General features: G+C 40.1%; 1 long non-coding RNA gene across 1 annotated transcript in view; it reads left to right on the top strand.

Moving 5' to 3' along the window:
* The first annotated feature begins 12,413 nt into the window (after positions 1 to 12,413).
* The window catches only part of LOC125962685 (uncharacterized), a 28,322-nt gene continuing 24,881 nt past the window's right edge, over positions 12,414 to 15,854 (top strand). The window contains exons 1-2 of the long non-coding RNA XR_007474219.1: positions 12,414 to 12,451; positions 13,467 to 13,520. This is a non-coding gene — a long non-coding RNA (uncharacterized LOC125962685). The remainder of the gene's footprint in view (positions 12,452 to 13,466; positions 13,521 to 15,854) is intronic.

Here is a 15,854-nt window from a genome sequence, read left to right on the forward strand (position 1 = left end):
TTAGTAAGGTTAGACTTCTTGAAGAGGTTTTTCTTGTTGACCTTGAAATGGAGTGGGGGTTTTGGATATATTAGGGATTTTTATTGGTAGCTTCCTTTTGCAGTTATTCAAGAGTGAAGGTTCTGGGAACGTGTCTTCCAGCTGTCTTTTGTTTTATCTCTCCTTACTTACTTCCAAGTCTCTGCCATCTCTTACCAGGATGCCTCTGTAGTACGATAGCTTTTGCTGGTCCATTTGTACTCGGGAAGCAGATTTTGCTGACTACATCACTTCCATCTGTTCCGGATGATTAAATTTCTCTTACATTCTGACAAGGCCATAAATCCAGCATTATTTTTAGGCAATTGCAAAATTGTTCTGTTCACATCTTTTGTCAAAGAATAAACCAATCAGTAAATTTTACTGGAAAGAGAGACCGTCTCATAAATTTCTTTTACAAACATCATAAACAGTCATGCTAGGAAAGAATCAATTTTAATTCATTATTTTTATTCTATGTCATACTTTAAAAACAAAAAAGTTATTTAAAGCTCTGTTCTGGCTGACTTCCATGTTTAATACAGAAATGTTAGAATTGCTGACTCAGCCCAGAGCCTATTAATGCCTTTTATTGTTTCTTTCCTTTACAAATACCATTAAGTGTGAAACATTTAGATTCATTTGTTTTTCCTAAGAGCTGGAAGGCCCAAACCACTTGCCATATTCATGAAACCAAACAGGCATTAGAAGTTGACAGTAAGAGGGAGGTTCAGGAAACTTATTTCAGTTTAGGGAAAAAGCCCCCTTTACCATCACATTCCCCCAAGTCTCTTTATCTGCCACAACACCTGAATTCTAGATTTGCCTAACACTTTGGGTTCTAGACACTTTTTTGTGTGGTCTAGAGATAAATAGCATTTATTTATCTTTAGACCATATTATTGACATAAAGTCATGTCTACTTTCCATAGGTACCTATAACTTGTCTCTGATTGGCCCCTCTACAAACACTTACTACTGGTTTAGTGTTCAGCCAGATGTTGCATAGATACTGTAAAGGAGACAATTGTATGCATTTAGGATTATAAAAAAGATATTAAAATGCAAAGGTTATTCAGAAATAATAGAAAATTCTCTTCACAACCATATGTGATAATTAAGAACACATTAGTTCAGTAGCTCTATTATTGCCTAAGTGGAACAAATATATTTCATTTTTATAACTCCATAGAGATTTTAATGGGCATTTTATCTGTTTCAGTTTCTAGGAGGGAAATGTCTTTAATCTTTACTATGTAACAAATGATGTCTCAGTTTACTTTGGTCATCTGAGAAGGAAAAATAATTTATCTCAAACTCAATGTTTAGCTTTTTAGTAAATGTTCAAAGTTGAATCTATGAGTATATTAAAAATGCATTCACATTGTCATTGTGGATATTCATTATTATTGGGTTGGGTTGTAGCTGAGAACCGAGGAGAAGAAATGTCCCATTTACTCAGAAATGGCCTCTGCGAGTTACTGAATCTGTTAGAAACTTTCCTAGATAGTCAGGCTTCCTCTTGTCCTGTGTCTTGGAGTCAAAACTGAATTGAGTTTTGAAAGAAAGCGTTGAGGTGACCAAGTGTCAGAACCCACAGACTTTATTTATTTATTTATTAACATCTCTATTGGAGTATAATTGCTTTACAATGGTGTGTTAGTTTCTGCTGTATAACAAAGTGAATCAGCTATACATATACATATATCCCCATATCTCCTCCCTCTCACATCTCCCTCCCACCCTCCCTATCCCGCCCTTCTAGGTGGACACAAAGCCCCTAGGTTCTCCAGAACCACTTGGTTTTTGTTTTTTGTTTTTGTTTTTGTTTTTTTTAAGATTCCGTATATATGTGTTAGCATACAGTATTTGTCTTTCTCTTTCTGACTTACTTCACTCTGTATGACAGACTCTAGGTCCACCCACCTCACTACAAATAACTCAATTTCATTTCTTTTTATGGCTGAGAAATAGTCCATTATATATATGTGCCACATCTTCTTTATCCATTCATCTGTTGATGGACACTTAGGTTGCTTCCATGTCCTGCCTATTGTAACTACTGCTGCAATGAACATTGTGGTACATGACACTTTTTGAATTATGGTTTTCTCAGGGTATATGCCCAGTAGTGGGATTGTTGGGTCATATGGTAGTTCTATTTTTAGTTTTTTTTAAGGAAACTCCATACTGCTCTCCATAGTGGCTGTATCAATTTACATTCCCACCGACAGTGCAAGAGGGTTCCCTTTTCTCCACACCCTCTCCAGCAATTATTGTTTGTAGATTTTTTGGTGATGGCCATTCTGACCTGTGTGAGGAGATAACTCATTGTAGTTTTGATTTGCATTTCTCTAATGATTAGAGATGTTGAGCATCCTTTCATGCAATCTGTATACCTTCTTGGAGAAACGTCTATTTAGGTCTTCTGCCCATTTTTGGATGGGGTTGCTTCTTTTTTGATATTGACCTGCATGTGCTGCTTGTAAATTCTGGAGATTAATCCTTTGTCAGTTGCTTCATTTGCAAATATATTCTCCCATTCTGAGGGTTGTCTTTTGGTCTTGTTTATGGTTTCCTTTGCTGTGCAAAAGCTTTGAAGTTTCATTAGGTCCATTTGTTTATTTTTGTTTTTATTTCCATTTCTCTAGGAGGTGGGTCAAAAAGGATCTTGCTGTGATTTATGTCATAGAGTTTTCTGCCTATGTTTTCCTCTAAGAGTTTTATAGTATCTGGCCTTACATTTAGGTCTTTAATCCATATTGAGTTTATTTTTGTGTATGGTGTTAGGGAGTGTTCTAATTTCATTCTTTTACATGAAGCTGTCCAGTTTTTCCAGCACCACTTATTGAAGAGGCTTTCTTTTCTCCATTGTATATTCTTGCCTCCTTTATCAAAGATAAGGTGACCATATGTGCGTGGGTTTATCTCTGGGCTTTCTATCCTGTTCCATTGATCTATATTTCTGTTTTTGTGCCAGTACCATACTGTCTTGATTACTGTAGCTTTGTAGTATAGTTTGAAGTCAGGGAGCCTGATTCCTCCAGCTCCATTTTTCTTTCTCAAGATTGTTTTGACTATTCGGGGTTTTTGTGTTTCCATACAAATTGTGCAATTTTTTGTTCTAGTTCTGTGAAAAATGCCATTGGTAGTTTGATAGGGATTGCATTGAATCTATAGATTGCTTTGGGTAGTATAGTCATTTTCACAATGTTGCTTCTTCCAATCCAAGAACATGGTTTATCTCTCCATCTCTTTGTATCAGCTTTAATTTCTTTCATCAGTGTCTTATAGTTATCTGCATACAGGTCTTTTGCCTCCTTATGTAGGTTTATTCCTAAGTATTTTATTCTTTTTGTTACAATGGTAAATAGGAGTGTTTCCTTAATTTCTCTTTCACAGTTTTCATCATTAGTGTATAGGAATGCAAGAGATTTCTGAGCATTAATTTTGTATCCTGCTACTTACCATATTCATTGATTAGCTTTAGTAGTTTTCTGGTAGCATCCTTAGGATTCTCTGTGTATAGTATCATGTCATCTGCAAACAGTGAGAGTTTTACTTCTTCTTTTCCAATTTGGATTCCTTTTATTTCTTTTTTGTCTCTGATTGCTGTAGCTAAAACTTCCAAAACTATGTTGAATACTAGTGGTGAGAGTGGGTAACCTTGTCTTGTTACTGATCTTGTGGAAATGGTTTCAGTTTTTCACCATTGAGAAAGATGTTGGCTGTGGGTTTGTCATATATGGCCTTTATTATGTTGAGGTAAGTTCCCTCTATGCCTACTTTGTGGAGGGTTTTTGTGATAAATGGGTGTTGAATTTTGTTGAAAGCTTTTTCTGCATCTATTGAGATGATCATATGGTTTTTCTCCTTCAATTTGTTAATATGGTTTATCACATTGATTAATTTGCATATACTGAAGAATCCTTGCATTCCTGGGATAAACCCCACTTGATCATGGTGTATGATCCTTTTAATGTGCTGTTGGATTCTGTTTGCTAGCATTTTGTTGAGTATTTTTGCATCTATGTTCATCAGTGATATTGGCCTGTAGTTTTCTTTTTTTGTGGCATCTTTGTCTGGTTTTGGTATCACAGTGATGGTGGCCTTGTAGAATGAGTTTGGGAGTGTTCCTCCCTCTGCTATATTTTGGAAGAGTTTGAGAAGGACAGGTGTTAGCTCTTTTCTAAATGTTTGATAGAATTCACCTGTGAAGCCATCTGGTCCTGGGCTTTTGTTTGTTGGAAGATTTTTAATCACAGTTTCAATTTCAGTGCTTGTGATTGGTCTGTTCATATTTTGTATTTCTTCCTGATTCAGTCTTGGCAGGTTGTGCATTTCTAAGAATTTGTCCATTTCTTCCATGTTGTCCATTTTATTGGCATATGCTTGCTGGTAGTAACCTCTCATGATCCTTTCTATTTCTGCAGTGTCAGTTGTTACTTCTCCTTTTTCATTTCTAAATCTATTGACTTGAGTCTTCTCCCTTTTTTTCTTGATGAGTCTGGCTAATGGTGTATCAATTCTGTTTGTCTTCTCAAAGAACCAGCTTTTAGTTTTATTGATCTTTGCTCTCGTTTCCTTAATTTATTTTTACTTCTGATCTTATCTTTATGATTTCTTTCCTTCTGTTAACTTTGGGTTTTTTTTTGTTCTTCTTTCTCTAATTGCTTTAAGTGTAAGTTTAGATTGTTTATTTAAGATGTATCTTTTTTTTTTTTTTAGATATCATTATATATATGATATATAAATTAATTATACAATATATCGTGTATTAATTATTAAAACATACTCTGGTAAATATTATATATTCAATATGAAACAGGAGGAAAGGGGGCAGGGCACAACCTTTAAAAGAATTACATAGCCCGAGGACACAACATAAACTGATTAGAACAAAATAGGTCCAAGATGGCGGGCGAGTCTACTTCCACTAGACCTTGAGCCTCAGTATACACTCATTGTAACACATCAGCAAGCTAAGCGACACACCCACAGGTGCCACGACAGTTCCAAGGATGACCATAAAGGTCAAAAAGTGGGTGGTGGCTCAATTCCTAGAAATCCCCACCCCTTCCCCAAAATAGCTGGAATACTCCTCCCACTCATCAGCGTATGAAATTACTCACCCCTATAAAACTAACAACCCCATACCCTGGTGCTGCCCTCGCCTTCTTTTTTTTTTTTTTTTTTTTTTTTAATAGGTATACCTGGATTTAATTCTCACTTCTACCGCTTGGTAGCTGGATAGCCTTAGGCAAGTTTCATACCTCCCTGAAATTCACTTAATTCAGTCTGTAAAATGGCATAATAACTTATTATAGCATCCTTTTAGGAATTTTAAATCAGTTCTTGAAATAAAAGTACACAATATATAGACAAGTATGGATTCCTCAATAGATGTTTGACCTTTCATTTCTCCAGTATCCCACCCGCATCAAATAAAGAAAAATACTTTTTAAAATTTACGAATATTTCATTGTTGTAAAGTTAAAGCCATAAAAATAATCAAATGGCCTACTATCATACCATTAGAAGAAAAAAAAAAAAAAAAAGGTGTTCATGAGAGTTCCATATTAGAATACAAGTTTTCCTTAGGCACCTGTTTATGTATGCTATTCTGCTCTTTACAATAAATAATTAAATTTAAAAGACTTAATTCCTCACTTTTAAGACCTTATTAGTTTACAAATTACATATTGACCTATGCTAAATTTTATACCGACCCATGCTAATGAATTCAGTACAGAAAACAAAAAACACTGCACTCAAGCAAACTACATATATATATATATATATATATATATATATATATAACTTATATGAGAATTGCTACTCCAGCTTTCTTTTGGTTTCCATTTGCATGAAATACCTTTTTCCATCCCCTTACTTTCAGTCTGTATGTGTCTCTAGGTCTGAAGTGGGTCTCTTGTAGACAGCAAATATATGGGTCTTGTTTTTGTATCCATTCAGCCAATCTGTGTCTTTTGGTGGGAGCATTTAGTCCATTTACATTTAAGGTAATTATCGATATGTGTGTTCCCTTTCCCATTTTCTTAATTGTTTGGGGTTTGTTATTGTAGGTCTTTTCCTTCTTTTGTGTTTCTTGCCTAGAGAAGTTCCTTTAGCAGTTGTTGTAGAGCTGGTTTGGTGGTGCTGAACTCTCTCAGCTTTTGCTTGTCTGTAAAGGTTTTAATTTCTCCATCAAATCTGAATGAGATCCTTGCTGGGTAGAGTAATCTTGGTTGCAGGTTTTTCTCCTTCAACACTTTCAATATGTCCTGCCACTCCCTTCTGGCTTGCAGAGTTTCTGCTGAAAGATCAGCTGTTAACCTTATGGGGATTCCCTTGTGTGTTATTTGTTGTTTTTCCCTTGCTGCTTTTAATATGTTTTCTTTGTATTTAATTTTTGACAGTTTGATTAATATGTGTCTTGGCGTATTTCTCCTTGGATTTATCCTGTATGGGACTCTCTGTGCTTCCTGGACTTGATTAACTATTTCCTTTCCCATATTAGGGAAGTTTTCAACTATAATCTCTTCAAATATTTTCTCAGTCCCTTTCTTTTTCTCTTCTTCTTCTGGAACCCCTATAATTCGAATGTTGGTGCGTTTAATGTTGTCCCAGAGGTCTCTGAGACTGTCCTCAGTTCTTTTCATTCTTTTTTCTTTATTCTGCTCTGCAGTAGTTATTTCCACTATTTTATCTTCCAGGTCACTTATCCGTTCTTCTGCCTCAGTTATTCTGCTATTGATCCCATCTAGAGTACTTTTAATTTCATTTATTGTGTTGTTCATCGTTGCTTGTTTCATCTTTAGTTCTTCTAGGTCCTTGTTAACTGATTCTTGCATTTTGTCCATTCTATTGTCCATTCTATCTCCAAGATTTCGGATCAACCTTACTATCATTATTCTGAATTCTTTTTCCGGTAGACTGCCTACTTCCTCTTCATTTGTTAGGTCTGGTGGGTTTTTATCTTGCTCCTTCATCTGCTGTGTGTTTTTCTGTCTTTTCATTTTGCTTATCTTACTGTGTTTGTGGTCTCCTTTTTTGCAGGCTGAAGGTTCGTAGTTCCTGTTGTTTTTTGTGTCTGTCCCCAGTGGCTAAGGTTGGTTCAGTGGGTTGTGTCGGCTTCCTGGTGGAGGGTACTAGTGCCTGTGTTCTGGTGGATGAGGCTGGATCTTGTCTTTCTGGTGGGTAGGTCCACGTCTGGTGGTGTGTTTTGGGGTGTCTGTAGACTTATTATGATTTTGGGCAGCCTCTCTGCTAATGGGTGGGGTTGTGTTCCTGTCTTGCTAGTTGTTTGGCATAGGATGTCCAGCACTGTAGCTTGCTGGTCGTTGAGTGAAGCTGGGTGCTGGCGTTGAGATGGAGATCTCTCGGAGATTTTTGCTGTTTGATATTATGTGCAGCTGGGAGGCCTCTTGTGGACCAGTGTCCTGAAGTTGGCTCTCCCACCTCAGAGGCACAGCACTGACTCCTGGCTGCAGCACCAAGAGCCTTTCATCCACAGGGCTCCTTAATTTGGGATGATTCGTTGACTATTCAGGTATTCCACAGATGCAGGGTATATCAAGTTGATTGTGGAGCTTTAATCCGCTGCTTCTGAGGCTGCTGGGAGAGATTTCCCTTTCTCTTCTTTGTTCTCACAGCTCCCAGGGGCTCAGCTTTGGATTTGGCCCCGCCTGTGCGTGTAGGTCGCCGGAGGGCGTCTGTTCTTTGCTCAGACAGGACGGGGTTAAAGGAGCCGCTGATTCGGAGGCTCTGGCTCACTCAGGCCGGGGGGTAGGGAGGGTCACGGAGTGTGGGGCGGGCCTGCAGCGGCAGAGGCCGGCGTGACGTTGCAGCCTGAGGCGCGCCGTGCGATCTCCCGGGCGAGTTGTCCCTGGATCCCGGGACCCTGGCAGTGGCGGGCTGCACAGGCTCCCCGGAAGGGCGTGTGGCTAGTGACCTGTGTTCGCACACAGGCCTCCTGGTGGCGGCAGCAGCGGCCTTAGCGGCTCATGTCAGCCTCTGGGCTCCGCACTTTTAGCCGCGGCTCGCGCCCGTCCCTGGAGCTCTCTCAAGCAGCGTTCTTAATCCCCTCTCCTCGTGCACCAGGAAACAAAGAGGGACGTAAAAGTCTCTTGCCTCTTCGGCAGGTCCAGACTTTTCCCCGGACTCTCTCCCGGCTAGCCGCGGTGCACTATCGCCCTGCAGGCTGTGTTCACGCCGCCAACCTCAGTCCTCTCCCGGCGCTCCGACAAAAGCCGGAGCCTCAGCTCCCAGTCCCGCCCGCCCCGGCGGGCGAGCAGAAAAGCCTCTCGGCTGGTGAGTTCCGGTCGGCCCGATCCTCTGCGCTGGAATCTGTCCGCCCTGCCCTCCGCACCCCTGTTGCTGTGCTCTCCTCCGCGGCTCCCAAGCTCCCCCACTCCGCCTCCCGAAGTCTCCACCCGCGAAGGGGCTTCCTAGTGTGTGGACACTTTTCCTCCTTCACAGCTCTCTCCCGCTGGTGCAGGACCCGTCCCTATCCTTTTGTCTCTGTTTAGTTTTTTCTTTTGCCCTAACCAGGTACGTGGGGGGTTCCTTGCCTTTTGGGAGGTCTGAGGTCTTCTGCCAGCGTTCAGTAGGTGCTCCGTAGGAGTTGTTCCACGCGTAGATGTATTTCTGGTGTATCTGTGGGGAGGAAGGTGATCTCTGCGTCTTACTCTTCCGCCATCTTCCAGGAAGTCTCTAAGATGTATCTTGTTTCCTAAGGTAGGATTGTATTGCTCTAAACTTCCCTCTTAGAACTGCTTTTGCTGCATCCCATAAGTTTTGGGTCATTGTGTTTTCATTGCCATTTATTTCTAGGTAGTTTTTGATTTCCTCTTTGATTTCTTCAGTGATCTCTTGGTTATTTAGTAGCGTATTGTTTAGCCTCCATGTGTTTGTATTTTTTACAGATTTTTTTCCTGTATTTGATATCTAGTCTCATAGCGTGTGGTCAGAAAAGATACTTGATATGATTTCAATTTTCTTAAATTTACCAAGGTTTGATTTGTGACACAACATATAATCTATCATGGAGAATGTTCCATGAGCACTTGAGAAGAAAGTATAATCTGCTGTTTTTGGATGGAATGTCCTATAAATATCAATTAAGTCCATCTTGTTTAATATATCATTTAAAGCTTGTGTTTCCTTATTTATTTTCATGTTGGATGGTCTGTCCATTGGTGAAAGTGAGCTCTTAAATCCCCTACTGTGATTGTGTTACCGTCTATTTCCCCTTTTATGCCTGTTAGCATTTGCCTTATGTATGGAGGTGCTCCTCTGTTGGGTGCATAAATATTTACAGTTGTTATATCTTCTTCTTCATTCGATCCCTTGGTCATTATGTAGTGTCCTTCTTTGTCTCTTGTAATAGTCTTTATTTTAAAGTCTATTTTATCTGATATGAGAACTGCTACTCCAGCTTTCTTCTGATTTCCACTTGCATGGAATATCTTTTTCCATCCCCTCACTTTCAGGCTGTATGTGTCCCTAGGTCTGAAGTGGATCTCTTGTAGACAGCATATATATTGGTCTTGTTTTTTTATCCATTCAGCCAGTCTATGTCGTTTGGTTGGAGCATTTAATCCATTTACATTTAAGGTACTTATTGGTATGTATGTTCCTATTACCATTTTCTTAATTGTTTTTTTTTTTTTTTTTTTTTTTTGCGGTACGTGGGCCTCTCACTGCTGCGGCCTCTCCCGTTGTGGAGCACAGGCTCCAGATGCGCAGGCCCAGCGGCCATGGCTCACGGGCCCAGCCGCTCCGCGGCATGTGGGATCTTCCCAGACTGGGGCACAAACCCGTGTCCCCTGCATCAGCAGGCAGACTCTCAACCACTGCGCCACCAGGGAAGCCCTTGTTTTGGGTTTTTTATTGTAAGTCTTTTCCTTCTCCTGTGTTTCCTGCCTGGAGAAGTTCCTTTAGCATTTGTTGTAGAGCTGGTTTGGTGGTGCTGAATTCTCTTAGCTTTCGCTTGTCTGTAAAGTTTTTAATTTCTCTGTGGAATCTGAATGAGATCCTTGCTGGATAGTGTAATTTGGTTGTAGGTTTTTCCCTTTCATCGCTTTAAATATTTCCTGCCACTCCCTTCTGGCTTGCAGAGTTTCTGCTGAAGGATCAGCTATTATCCTTATGGGGATTCCCTTGTATGTTAGTTGTTGCTTTTCCCTTGCTGCTTTTAATAATTTTTCTTTGTATTTAATTTTTGATAGTTTGATTAATACATGTCTTGGAGTGTTTCTCCTTGGATTTATCCTGTATGGGACTCTCTGCACTTCCTGAACTTGATTGACTATTTCCTTACCCATATTAGGGAAGTTTTCAACTATAATCTCTTCAAATATTTCCTCAGTCCCGTTTTTTTCCCTCTTTTTCTTCTGGGACTCCTATAATTTGAATGTTGTTGTGTTTAATGTTGTCCCAGAGGTCTCTGTAATAGTCCTCAATTCTTTTCATTCTCTTTTCTTTATTCTGCTCTGCAGTAGTTATTTACACTCTCTTATCTTCTAGGTCACTTATCCATTCTTCTGCCTCAGTTATTCTGCTATTGATTCCTTCTAGAGAATTTAATTTCATTTATTGTGTTGTTCATCATTGTTTGTTTGCTGTTTAGTTCTTCTAGGTCCTTGTTAAACATTTCTTGTATTTTCCCTATTCTATTTCCAAGATTTTGGATCATCTTTACTACCATTACTGTGAATTCTTTTTCAGGTAGGGTGCCTATTTCCTCTTCATTTGTTTTGTCTGGTGAGTTTTTACCTTGCTCCTTCATCTGCTGTGTGTTTCTCTGTCTTCTTATTTTGCTTAAATTACTGTGTTTGGGGTCTACTTATCGCAGTCTGCAGGTTCGTAGTTCCTGTTGTTTTTCGTGTCTGCCCCCAGTGGGTAAGGTTGATTCAGTGGCTTGTGTAGGTTTCCTGGTGGAGGGGACTGGTGCCTGTGTTCTGGTGGATGAGACTGGATCTTGTCTTTCTGGTGGGCAGGACCACATCTGGTGGTGTGTTTTGGGGTGTCTGTGAACTTATTATGATTTTAGGCAGCCTCTCTGCTAATGGGTGGGGCTGTGTTCCTGTCTTGCTAGTTGTTTGGCATAGGGTGTCCAGCACTGTAACTTGCTGGTCATTGAGTGGAGCCGAGTCTTAGTGTTGAGATGGAGATCTCTGAGAGAGCTTTTGCCGTTTGATATTATGTGGGGTTGGAAATTCTCTGGTGAACCAATGTCCTGAACTTGGCTCTCCCACCTCAGAGGCACAGGCCTGCCACCCGGCCAGAGCACCAAGACCCTGTCAGCCACATGGCTCAGAAGATAATGGAGAAAAAAAGAAAGAAGGAAAAAATAAATAAATAAAGTAAAATAAAGTTATTAAAATAGAAAAAAATTCTTAAAAATAAAAAAATTAAAAAGTAATTTAAAAAGAGAAAGAACAGAGCAACCAAACCAAAGAACAAATCCACCAATGTTAACAAGCACTAAAAAACTGTACTAAAAAACAAACAAAAAACAGACAGAACCCTAGGACAAATGGCAAAAGCAAAGCTATACAAACAAAATCACACACAGAAGCATACACATACACACAAAAAGAGGAAAAGGGGATAAAATAATCTATCTTGCTCTTAAAGTCCACCACCTCAATTTGGGATGATTCATTGTCTATTCAGGTATTCCACAGATGCAGGTACATCAAGCTGACTGAGGAGATTTAATCCGCTGCTCCTGAGGCTTCATGGCGAAATTTCCCTTTCTCTTCTTTGTTCGCCCAGCTCCGGTGCTTCAGCTTTGGATTTGGCCCTGCCTATGTGTGTAGGTCGCCTGAGGGCATCTGTTCCCTGCCCAGACAGGATGGGGTTAAAGTAGCAGCTGATTAGGCGGCTCTGGTTCACTCAGGCCAGGGCGAGGGGAGGAGTATGGCAGAGGCCAGTGTGACGTTGCAATAGCCTGAGGCACACCATGGGTTCTCCCTCGGAAATTGTCCCTGGATCACGGGACCCTGGCAGTGGCGGGCTGCACAGGCTCCCTGGAGGGGAGGTGTGGATAGTGACCTGTGCTCTCACACAGGCTTCTTGTTGGCGGCAGCAGCAGCGTTAGCATCTCATGCTCGTCTCTGGTGTCCGTTCTGATAGCCGCAGCTCGACGCAGCTCGAACCCATCTCTGGAGCTTGTTTAGGCGGTGCTCGGAATCCCCTCTCCTCGCGCACCATGAAACAAAGAGGCAAGGAAAAATCTCTTGCCTCTTTGGCAGTTCCATACTTTTTCCCGGACACACTCTCTACTAACTGTGACGCACTAGCCCCCTTCAGGCTGTGTTCACACAGCCAACCCCAGTCCTCTTCCTGGATCTGACCGAAGCCCAAGCCTCAGCTCCCAGCCCCCACCCGTCCCAGCGGGTGAGCAGACAAGCCTCTCGGGCTGGTGAGTGCTGGTCAGCATCGCTCCTCTGCGGGAATCTCTCTACTTTGCCCTCCGCACCCCTGTGGCTGCACTCTCCTCCGCGGCTCCGAAGCTTCCCCCCTCCGCGACCCGCAGTCTCCGCTCACGAAGGGGCTTCCTAGTGTGTGGAAACCTTTCCTCCTTCACAGCTCCCTCCCCGAGGTGCAGGTCCCATCCCTATTTTTTGTTTCTGTTTTTTCTTTTTTCATTTCCCCTACCCAGGTACGTGGGGAGTTTCTTGCCTTTTGGGAGGTCTGAGGTCTTCTTCCAGCGTTCAGTAGATGTTCTGTAGGAGTTATTCCACATGTAGATGTAGTTTTGATGTATTTGTGGGGAGGAAGGTGATCTCCACATCTTACTCCTCCGCCATCTTGAAGGCGCCCCCCCCCGAGACTTTATATCATTGATATTATTGACAACATGTATGAATTTAAAATATGTATTTTTAACATTGCAAACTACTGAGGAAAATTAAGGAAAATTGTTTATTTTTTACACTATAAATAATATACTTTAAGCTGAGGAAATTCTACATTATAAAATGGTATAGTTTGTTGTAGGAAAAAAATAAGAGTACTGGATAGGCGTCTTGGTTTTCATATACTTCCCTATTACAGATGAGAAAATCTAAGTTCACAGAGACCAAGCAAAATTTCTAAGGCCATAAAGGAAGATGATTACAGAATGATTACCAAAAACCGAGGTTTCTGAGTCCAGGTCAGTTACTTACCCATCATGGCCTTGGATGCATTTGGTCATTTTTTTCCAAAACACTGGTTTGTTTAATGGGGCAAAAATGAATCAGTTGTTAGGCCAAGGGATCCACTCAAATCTGAGAGATTTATACAATGTTATGAGGGTATAAATTCCAAGTCTATATAGGGTAAATGAGGAAACTGAAGGCTATAGAAGTAATTTGGCCATAGTCACTCAGGAAGATAAGGACTGATGTAGAGACAGAAACAAGTTCTGCTTCCTGACCTATTTTCCTTCGTAGGAAGCTTGATGGCATCCCTTCTGAGAGAAAAATCAAATGATACTATGTTTTCAGGTAAACAGATTTTGATCCACAAAATTCATAATTGTCTGTAATCTGGTCTCTATTTTGCTTTGCTTGTGTTTATTTTGATTTGTTTTTCATCCCTGCCATTTAGTTGGCTTATGGTTTTAAAATTTATATTAAATAAAATTTAATATAAATTAAATAAGTGCCTTCCATGTGATGGGAATTATGCTGGCTATTTTCATATATCTTTTCTATCAATTCCTCATAGTAACATTGAATTTAGTTGCATTAGTCCCAATTAATAAGAACAATTATTGAAGCTATGACTTACATAGTCCACATTCAGAGCAGTTGGAATTCTAAAAAAAAATGTGGTCTGACGATTGAAAAGTGATTTAAGGGTCTTTACTTACATTTTTAAAATGTTTGGGAAATCTCCCTTTATGCATTTATCCTGGAGACACCTTAGTAATGCACTGTACTTCTATGGTTTGTTTCTATTTAAAGTTCAGAATAAGTTTTGAAGATTTCTTAGATTGTTAAATTGTGACCTGCAAGAAATATTAAAAAATCAGTTTCAAATACAATTTCACAAACAATAAATTTAGCAAAGGGAAAAACACCTATAAATATTTAAACTTGAAAGATGTCTTGTGACTGGTAATGGAATATTATGTGAGGTTTTATCTACTCCATAGCTCAAGTTCACTTTAGCAGATGTTGTATAAGCCTGTTAGGGACATAATCTCTCTAATCATTTCATTTTTCAGGAAGACTCCAGATGCTTGACTGTAACTGTACTCATGTTCTCAAAAGATGTGTCTTATTTCTGTAGAAACATAGACAATAAATTAAAGGAAGTGATTTTTGATACTATATTTAATGTAGTAACTGTACATGTTGAACATTCTTGACAAAGGAATTGTGAGTAATGAATTTATTCAGGCTTCCCAGAAATTTTATGAGTGTCTGGCCTCACCCTGTGATAAGCAGTAGTGATAGAAGGATGAATGAAGCAAAAACCCATCCTTCAAGGAACTTGCAAACTATTAAGGTAGACACACTTTGAAAAGATGATTTATAACACATTGAGATAAGAGATAAATGAAACTATATAATACCAAAGGAGGAAACGATATTTGCAATAGTGATCACAGCAATGTATTTTAACATTTATTGAGCTAGTAATATATGCCAGAGTTTTAAATGTTTTCTTTGACTTATCTCATTTATTCCAATTTGAAATCCTGTGATGGGTACTTTACCTAAATAATCTTTTTTAATCCACAATTTTTTAAAATAAATTTATTTATTTTTATTTTTGGCTGCATTGGGTTTTCGTTGCTGCACTTGGGCTTTCTCTAGTTGCGTCGAGCAGGGGCTGCTCTTCATGTGGTGCACAGGCTTCTTATTGTGGTGGCTTCTCTTGTTGTGGAGCACAGGCTCTAGACACGCGGGCTTCAGTAGTTGTGGCTTGCGGGCTCTACAGCACTGGCTCAGTAGTTGTGGAGCAAGGGTTCAGTTGCTCTGCGGCATGTGGGATCTTCTCGGACCAGGGCTCGAACCCGCGTCCCCTGCATTGGCAGGCTGATTCTTAACCACTGCACCACCAGGGAAAGCCCCTTAATCCACAAATATTTACTGCACTTATACAATAATTAATCTTATTTTACACATGAAGGCAGAAAGGTTTAGAGGGATTTAGTTGTCTAAGGTCACAAGGTAGATCACACAGTGAAACAGGGTAATTTGATGGGAGTTTAATAAAGGAGTTATCTATAAAGTTTGGGTAAATTTAGGAGAACAAGGGGTAGTAGTGTACCACTGGGTTACCTAGAGTAGGGAGTATGCAGTTTTGCCACCCACCTGTATATAGGGTCAGGAGTGGAAGGAGTTAAAGGAACCTGGAGAGGTGTAACTGGATAAAGAGATCTATAAGATAAAAGCTGTTGCATTTGGTAGGGGGTACCACAGTACCCAGGAGGAAAGGAGCCAGGGGTATAAATATCCCAACATCTCTCTTCCTTGGCTAAGAACTACTGTTGGTGCCTCCATGGCTAAAACCACCTGCAAGCCAGAGGTCAAGGGATAATTATGTAGTCCTAAGAAAGGTAGAGATTGTCTGGGAGTATATATGAGGCAGGGTAATTGGTACATAACCAAAAGAGTGGAGAAGAGCACACATTCAGAGGAAGGTAAGGTGTTCGACTGACTGAGGGTGAGGCTAAGCTGAAAGAGATGGGGCTGATGAAGAACTCTCTTTCATCACTTTTACATTCCTCCATAGCACCTTCATACTCATATCTTTAGCAAAATGTTTTTTTTCAAAGTTATATACATGAAAGTCATATGGGACAAATATGATAAAACATGAGTAAA

This window comes from Orcinus orca, chromosome 20, assembly GCF_937001465.1.
Source record: "Orcinus orca chromosome 20, mOrcOrc1.1, whole genome shotgun sequence".
Taxonomy (NCBI): Eukaryota; Metazoa; Chordata; class Mammalia; order Artiodactyla; family Delphinidae; genus Orcinus; species Orcinus orca.